Below are 8,066 nucleotides of genomic sequence, written 5' to 3' on the forward strand. Positions count from 1 at the left end.
CCAAATATGTCACGGTTCCCTAAAAACTGTATAGTTTATATAAGCCGCGTTTGTGTGGGTAAAACTAGGACATGCCCATATTAGAAGATCAAGGGCTCACTCTTCTCATTGTGGGTGGGGAGAATTGTTCCTCTCATCTAGTTCAGTAACTGTCAGCTTTTTGATGATATAACTCTAAAGGAATTTTGAAAAACTGTGTACCCCCTCCCCCGCATTAAGTTGTTTCCAAACATTTTCTTCACAAGTTTAAATAGTTGCAAAGGATTTAATTGCTAGTCTAATGCGAATATCCACACATTTAAATGAAACTGTTACATCTGTCCTTTAAATGTATCCAAGGAAATATAAATGCCATAGTGATTTATATTCACCTCTATACGTTTCAGAAAAATGAACAGGTGCTTTTTTAAGTCAGAAATCTTACATTTTCCTCTCATTTTGAGATCATAGTTCCATTACATACACTTACGCTTGAACGTCTGTGATTGATCTCCGCATGAAGATATGTATATACATGAAAATTAAATTTTTAGAAAGTCTCTTGTAACTACAAAGCTTTAGGTGTTTAATCATTCCCTTCCAGATTAATCCAGAGTGAGGTCGATGAGAAATATTTTTGCCCTTAAGGAGAATGCGTTCTTCTTGGGAAGGCAAGACTCACATGCAGGAAACACTAAGATGACTATAGAGCTGTGTTTACAGAGTTGGTGCATAGATTTTTTTTTTAAAGATTTTATTTATTTATTCGACAGAGATAGAGACAGCCAGCGAGAGAGGGAACACAAGCAGGGGGAGTGGGAGAGGAAGAAGCAGGCTCATAGCGGAGGAGCCTGATGTGGGGCTCGATCCCACAACGCCGGGATCACGCCCTGAGCCGAAGGCAGACGCTTAACCGCTGTGCCACCCAGGCGCCCCTACAAGTTTAGTTTTGACGAGGAAGTAATTTTTTAGACACTGTACTGACAAATTTAGACCAACTTGTCAGGGGTGATCTTCATGGGGTCTTCATTTTAGGGCGAACATTGAAGAGAAGAGGAAGAACGTGAATTCCAAGAGGAAAAGGAGAACATCTCTGCATAACAGTTGTCAAGCTGGTGGGTCCCAGAGCACAAGAGGTTCTTATTAACGAAGGCAACTGGTTTAGTCTAAGCCTTTGAAATCCTTCCAATGAGGTGGATATATGGGAGTGATTAAGACAACAGTGATTCTTGGACCCAGGATACCGAGCGAATATAACTTTGGGTTTCACGATTTCATAGACATTTTCCTAGAGCCCTCGGAGAAGTCCTGACCGCAGGTCTATGGCTGGGATATTGATGCAGGTATAGAAAATCCTAGTTTAAAAAAAGAAATTTAAGGAGCATCTGGCTGGTTCAGTTGGTAGAACATGAGACTCTCGATCTCAAGGTCATGAGTTTAAGCCCCACACTGGGCACGGAGCCCATTTTAAAAATAAATAAATAAATGGAGGTGTGACATCATTACTGTAAGTGGCAATCCTTTACCAATTGCCATAAAAAGGTAACGTATTTAATAAATACAGAAATCTTCTTCAAAAAAAGAAAAGAAAAGAAATAAAAGAAATTTAAGTCATGTCGGAGCTCCTGGCAGAAAAAAGTATGTATTTGTAATGTATTCAAATTCACAGGATTACTAAGACGGCAATCAAAAATAGTCATAAAATGTTCAAACGTAAGTGAAAACAAAGTAAGGATCATGTTTCTGCACTGTGGGGTTGGGCAAAATGTGTGGGACTTTATTCTCTTGTGAGGATGTTAAGCACTTGTATCTCTAATACACATATTGCGCTCTATTTTGCTTAAATTCCCAACCTCAGAACGGAATGTTGGGATGTGTTAGAGTATAGAGTAAGGGCTGATGGCTGTTTTGAAGGATATGCCCATTGGTGTGTGTGTGTGTGTGTGCATGTGTGTGTCTGTTGAACGTGGGCATTGGAGAGACGCTTGTGCTTAGGATTTGCTAGAAGCTGAGTGGGGTGATGGGTGTGGAGAAGCCAGGGCCACAGTCGTGGTCATCTACAGTTTGCCTGCTCCACACCTGCCTCGACCCCTCATCCCACCGCAGAATTCTGCTCTCCGGCTCTGGATAGTAGAGGCACACACAGACGAGATAGGCCCCCATGCCACTGTTTGCACAGTGTGGGACACCCACCCCCGTTCATGCTCATCTGAGCACTTACTATGTACTATTCTTTATATATATATATATATATATATATATTTTTTTTTTTTTTAAGATTTTATTTATTCATTTGACAGAGATAGAGACAGCCAGCGAGAGAGGGAACACAAGCAGGGGGAGTGGGAGAGGAAGAAGCAGGCTCCCAGCAGAAGAGCCTGATGTGGGGCTCGATCCCAGAACGCCAGGATCACGCCCTGAGCCGAAGGCAGACGCTTAATGACTGAGCCACCCAGGCGCCCCTACTCTGTACTATTCTAACATTCCATATCTAGTAAAGTGCATAATCCTCACAGCAATATTGTGAAATACTTATTATCATTCCCACTTTACAGATGCAGAGCGAGGGATTAAGGAACTTGTCCAAGACCACACAGTTAATGAGTGGTAGACTTGCGGTTTAGACCCAGGAAGTTAGTCCCACAGCTACCACGCCAAACAGAAAGCTACCCGGAGTCGTCGCCATACACCCACTTCTATCCAGTTCCAGGTTGTCACATGGCACCTGTTCCAGGCCATTTCAAGAACTTTGTAAGCTCCAGGTTCGTTCCGATTTAAAAGTCCCATTGCACATTATATTAAACATTAAAATGCACCCACATCCATATTAAAAACTATATATGTATTTGTATTTTTGCTGCGAAGCATTTGAAAGGATTTCAAAAAGTCATTTTGGTCTTGAAATTATTGAATTTTGCACAATATTCAGTTTATGTTTGACTGATTTCTTGACAATCATCGGGCAAACTCAGGAGTTTGATCAAAGTGCGAAAAAATGTTTTCAAATGTAATAACATTTTTATGAGTACTCACTTTTACAATGAAGAAATTTGATACATTTTATAGTGCTAATGAAACATATTAACTTCAATTTCACGGTTTTCCTCTCTGTGTTTTGGAATTTTGGAAAAATTATTGTGAAATAAAACACGGGCACAGAAAACCACACAGACCAAATGTATGGATTAAGGAATTATTATAAGGCCAACACTCCTGAAACCACCACTCACGTCAAGAAGCACAACTTTGCCAGGCACCCCAGAGCACCCTTACCTGTGTGCCTATCCCAATCACATCACCCCCCAAGTAACCATTATCCTGCCTTTCATAATAACCACTTCCCTATGTTTCTTTGTAGTTGTTTTTACCCAACTAGATGATATAGTTTGGTCTTGTCCATTTTTTATATGTCTTTTGGGTTTCTTTTAATTTATTTATTTTTCCTCTTTATTTAAATTCCAATTAGTTAACATGCACGGTTAATATTAGTTTCAGGTGTGCAGCATGGTCATTCAACACTTCCGCACAACCCCCGGTGCTCATCACAGTTTCCTTTAATTTAAAAGCTCCACTTTCCATCCTCTTTTTGCGGTACAAGCTGTCTGCTGGAGGCCTGTAGAGTTTGTCCTGCAGAATTTCCCGCAGTCTGGTTTTGCTGACAGCATACACCACAGTTTAACGCGGTCCACTCTCCTCCGTACGTCATGCAAAGTTTCACCTTGATCGGAAACTTGGCTTCTTCCCTTTGGCAAGACTGTAGGAGATGGTCTGTTCTTTCCACAGGCAGAAGGGACCTCAGGCCTGGTGTGGAATGCTAGGGGTCACCGCTGCTTGGTGCCTAGGCCATTAATACAACAGGAGTTACAAAACAGAGGCAGTCAAATTGTATCTTTTTCATCTACTGACTCTGAATGCTTCCCTAAAGCATTTCATCATCAACTCTTTACTAACCCAGTATACGGTTCATATAGGCGCCGGATACATTTTAATTCTTTTTTTTTTTCCTTTTTTTTCTTTGTTAACTATTCATGGTACAGTTCAAAAGTCAATGTTTTTAAAAAGTATTAATGTGAACACACGCACAGGCACATGTGTGCACACGTGACAAACACCTCACGACCTAATAGAGATATTCCGATTGAGTGTTCCGGGGCTTTTAATCTAACCCCTTTAATGTTACATATATATCCAGCGGTGTGTTGGCAAATCCTTGATGGCTTAATATCCAAGGCCCTGATGTGTAGTTCTTGCGAATTTAGAAGAGGAAAAAAACTTTACTGGGGCACGTGAATTTAAGTCACAAAAGATGGATTAACAAGAGAAAAGGTTTATTTTGCATGTGTACAGAGACTTCTCAGAAAAGAAATGAAACCTTAGAGAAGCAGTTGGCCTGAGGGCTTATATGCCATTTTAAAAAGGATGATAAATTGTGGAGAAGAAACGGGCAGAGGAGAAGGGGAATTTAGCAGATTGTGGGAGGGTGAGTAGGAAATGTACGGTACACAGGGCTCGTTTAGGGGTTGGTTTAGGGGTTGGTTGTTACGCAGTCTCAAGTCATCCCACGTGATGAGATTGTCTCTAGTTCTCTTCTTCTGGGTACAGGAGAGGGGGACACCTTTGCAGGTGGAAATTTCCTTTACAAAGGGAAGGCCACCTAAGTAAGGCTTGCATAGAGTGTGAGCAATCAGGCATTTAATGATGGCCATTTCTAAGGAAACAACATAAAACCAAAAGGTAATGGTTCGAGCTGACCGTATACCAGTTCAGAGGGCTGTCAGTGAAGAAGGTTTCTTTTTTTTTTTTTAAAGACTTTTAATGTATTTATTTGACAGAGAGAGAGACAGCCAGTGAGAAAGGGAACACAAGCAGGGGGAGCGGGAGAGGAAGAAGCAGGCTCATAGCGGAGGAGCCTGATGTGGGGCTCCATCCCAGGACCCTGGGATCAGGCCCTGAGCCGAAGACAGACACTTAATGACCCAGGCGCCCCATGGAGGTTTCTAAATGTTGGGCTTGAAGCATTTTTTGCTGGTGGAGTGAGGACTGCAGTGGCAGTCGGATGACTTTCCTGCCCCTTGGCATAAGGATGTCTTGATCTGAAGTCAAAAAGAAATAATACACACAGGAGGAGCTTTCTACCCCCACCCATTTAGCTAAAATAGCGGCATATTTCGGGGTGACATACGCTGATCCCCTTCCGAAGCTTCACAGGAAGTTTCACACATTAAAGCTGAGTTGATAGTTGTGGAGAGTGGTTTAGGTCATCGAGGCAAAGATCCGCACAAGCAGAATATACAGTGAAACAAGAGTCAGGAGAAAAGAACAAATCTAAGCATATTGCCCACGTCTCAAAAAATCAGTCTGTCAGTCCAGTTAAACAGCTGTGTCTCGTTTCAGGAGGTGTGGTGCGGGTGGGAGTGGGGCTAAGTTAGGCTTGTAGAGAGTGTGAGCAATCAGGTATTTAACGACGGTTATTTCAGTGGAAACAAAAGAAAAACAAGAGGGGCGCCTGGGTGGCTCAGCCCATGATCCTAGGGTCCCTGGGATCGAATCTCACATCAGGCTCCCTGCTCAGGGCAGAGTCTGCTTCTCCCTCTGCTCCTTCCTCCCCTGCTCGTGCTCTCTCTCTCTTGAAAAAGTAAAGAAATAAAATCTTTGGGGATGCCTGGGTGGCTCAGCGGTTGAGCATCTGCCTTCGGCTCAGGGCGTGATCCCGGCGTTATGGGATCGAGCCCCACATCAGGCTCCTCCACTAAGAGCCTGCTTCTTCCTCTCCCACTCCCCCTGCTTGTGTTCCCTCTCTCGCTGGCTGTCTCTCTCTGTCAAATAAATAAAAAGAAATAAAATCTTTAAAGAAAAAAAAGAAAAACAAGAAGTAATGATTAAAGCAGATACACACACACACACACACTTCCTGAGTTCAGAGGGCTCTCAGTGGAGAAGGTCTCCAGATGTGGGGCTTGAATCACCTTTCACTGGGGGAGGAAGGCCGGCAGGGGAAGCTGACTTTCCTGGTTTGCAGTTTGAATGTCTGTGGTGATGGTGCAGACGTCAGCGTCAGAGCACCTCTCTGCCACGGAGCGTGGATGCATTCAGCGTCGCCGGCAGGGCTTCTCTAGATGGTCCCAGGTAGGATCTGGGTAGTCAGGTGTGACTTCTCGCAGGCACCAAGTCAGGAGGATGAGAGGAAACATGGAAATGCTAACTACTGAGAGAATGAGTAAAATGGCCACATCCAGTTCACAAAGGAATGAAAATAGCTTACAGACAATGAACACTCACAAGGGTAGGTTCTAGTTTTCCATTGAAACATAAGCTTTCTCAGGACAATCACCCTCATTTCTAGTAAAGATAATCAAAGCAATGGGGCGCCTGGGTGGCGCAGTCGTTAAGCTTCTGCCTTCGGCTCAGGGCGTGATCCCAGTGTTCTGGGATCGAGCCCCACATCAGGCTTCTCCACCAGGAGCCTGCTTCTTCCTCTCCCACTCCCCCTGCTTGTGTTCCCTCTCTCGCTGGCTGTCTCTCTCTGTCAAATAAATAAATAAAATCTTTTAAAAAAATAAAGATAATCAAAGCAAGACTACTTTGGTTGCAAGATAAGTCTAGTCTCATTAAATGTAGCTTGATTATTCGTAGAAGTGCAGCAAGGGAAACAAAAGCAAAAATGAACTTTTGGGACTTCAGATAAAATCTTCTGCACAGCAAAGGAAACCGTCAACAAAACAAAGAGGCAACCTGTGGAATGGGAGAAGATATTTGTAAATGACAGTACAGATAAAAGGCTGGTATCCAAGATCTATAAAGAACTTCTCAAACTCAATACCCAAGAAACAAATAATCAAAAAATGGGCAGAAGATATGAACAGACACTCTCCAATGCAGGCATACAAATGGCTAACAGACACATGAAAAAATGTTCAACATCATTAGCCATCAGGGAAATTCAAATCAAAACCACATTTAGATACTCTCTTATGCCAGTTAGAATGGCAAAAATTGACAAAACAGGAAACAACAAATGTTGGAGAGGATGTGGAGAAAGGCGATCCCCCTTACACTGTTGGTGGGAATGCAGGCTGGTACAGCCACTTTGGAAAACAATGTGGAGGTTCCTCAAAAAGTTAAAAATAGAGCTACTCTATGACCCAGCAGTTACACAACTGGAGACAGACGTAGTGAAGAGAAGGGCCATATGCACCCCAATGTTCATAGCTGCATTGTCCACAACAGTTAAACTGTGGAAGGAGCCGAGATGCCCTTCAACAGACGAATGGATAGAGAAGATGTGGTCCATATATACAATGGAATATTACTCAGCCATCAGAAAGAACGATTACCCAACATTTGCAGCAACATGGACGGGACTGGAGGAGATTATGCTAAGTGAAATAAGTCAAGCAGAGAAAGACAATTATCATATGGTTTCACTCATTTATGGAACATAAGGAAGAGCAAGGAGATCATTAGGAGAAAGAAGGGAAAAATGAAGGGGGGGGAGGTAAACAGAAGGGGGAATGAACCACAAGAGACTATGGACTCTAGGAAACAAACTGAGGATTTTAGAGGGGAGGGGGTGGGGGGATGGGCCAGCCCAGTGAAGGGTATTAAGGAGGGTACTATTGCATGGAGCAAACAATGAATCATGGAACACTACATCAAAAACTAATGATGTACTATATGGTGACTAACATAACATAATAAAAAAAAAAAAGAAGTGCAGCAAGAATAGTAATTGACTTCAGATCTTTTGAAGTTTGTTTGGCTGGGACTTTTTTTTTTAAAGATTTTATCTATCTATCTATCTACCTACCTATCTATCTATTTAGAGAGCCACATCCAGCTGGGGGAGGGGTAGAGGGAGAGGAAGAGAGAGAGAGAGAATCTCAAGCTGACTCCATGCTCAGCGTGGTTTGATCTCGTGACCCTGAGATCATGACCTGAGCTGGAATCACGAGTTGAATGATCCAACCAACTGAGTCACCCAAGTGTCCCTGTGGGAACTTTATTATTTTTTTTAAGATTTATTTATTTATTTATTTATTTATTTATTTATTTGGGAACACAAGCAGGGGGAGTGGGAGAGGAAGGAG

The sequence above is a fragment of the Ursus maritimus genome, unplaced genomic scaffold, assembly GCF_017311325.1.
Source record: "Ursus maritimus isolate PB19 unplaced genomic scaffold, ASM1731132v1 scaffold_33, whole genome shotgun sequence".
Taxonomy (NCBI): Eukaryota; Metazoa; Chordata; class Mammalia; order Carnivora; family Ursidae; genus Ursus; species Ursus maritimus.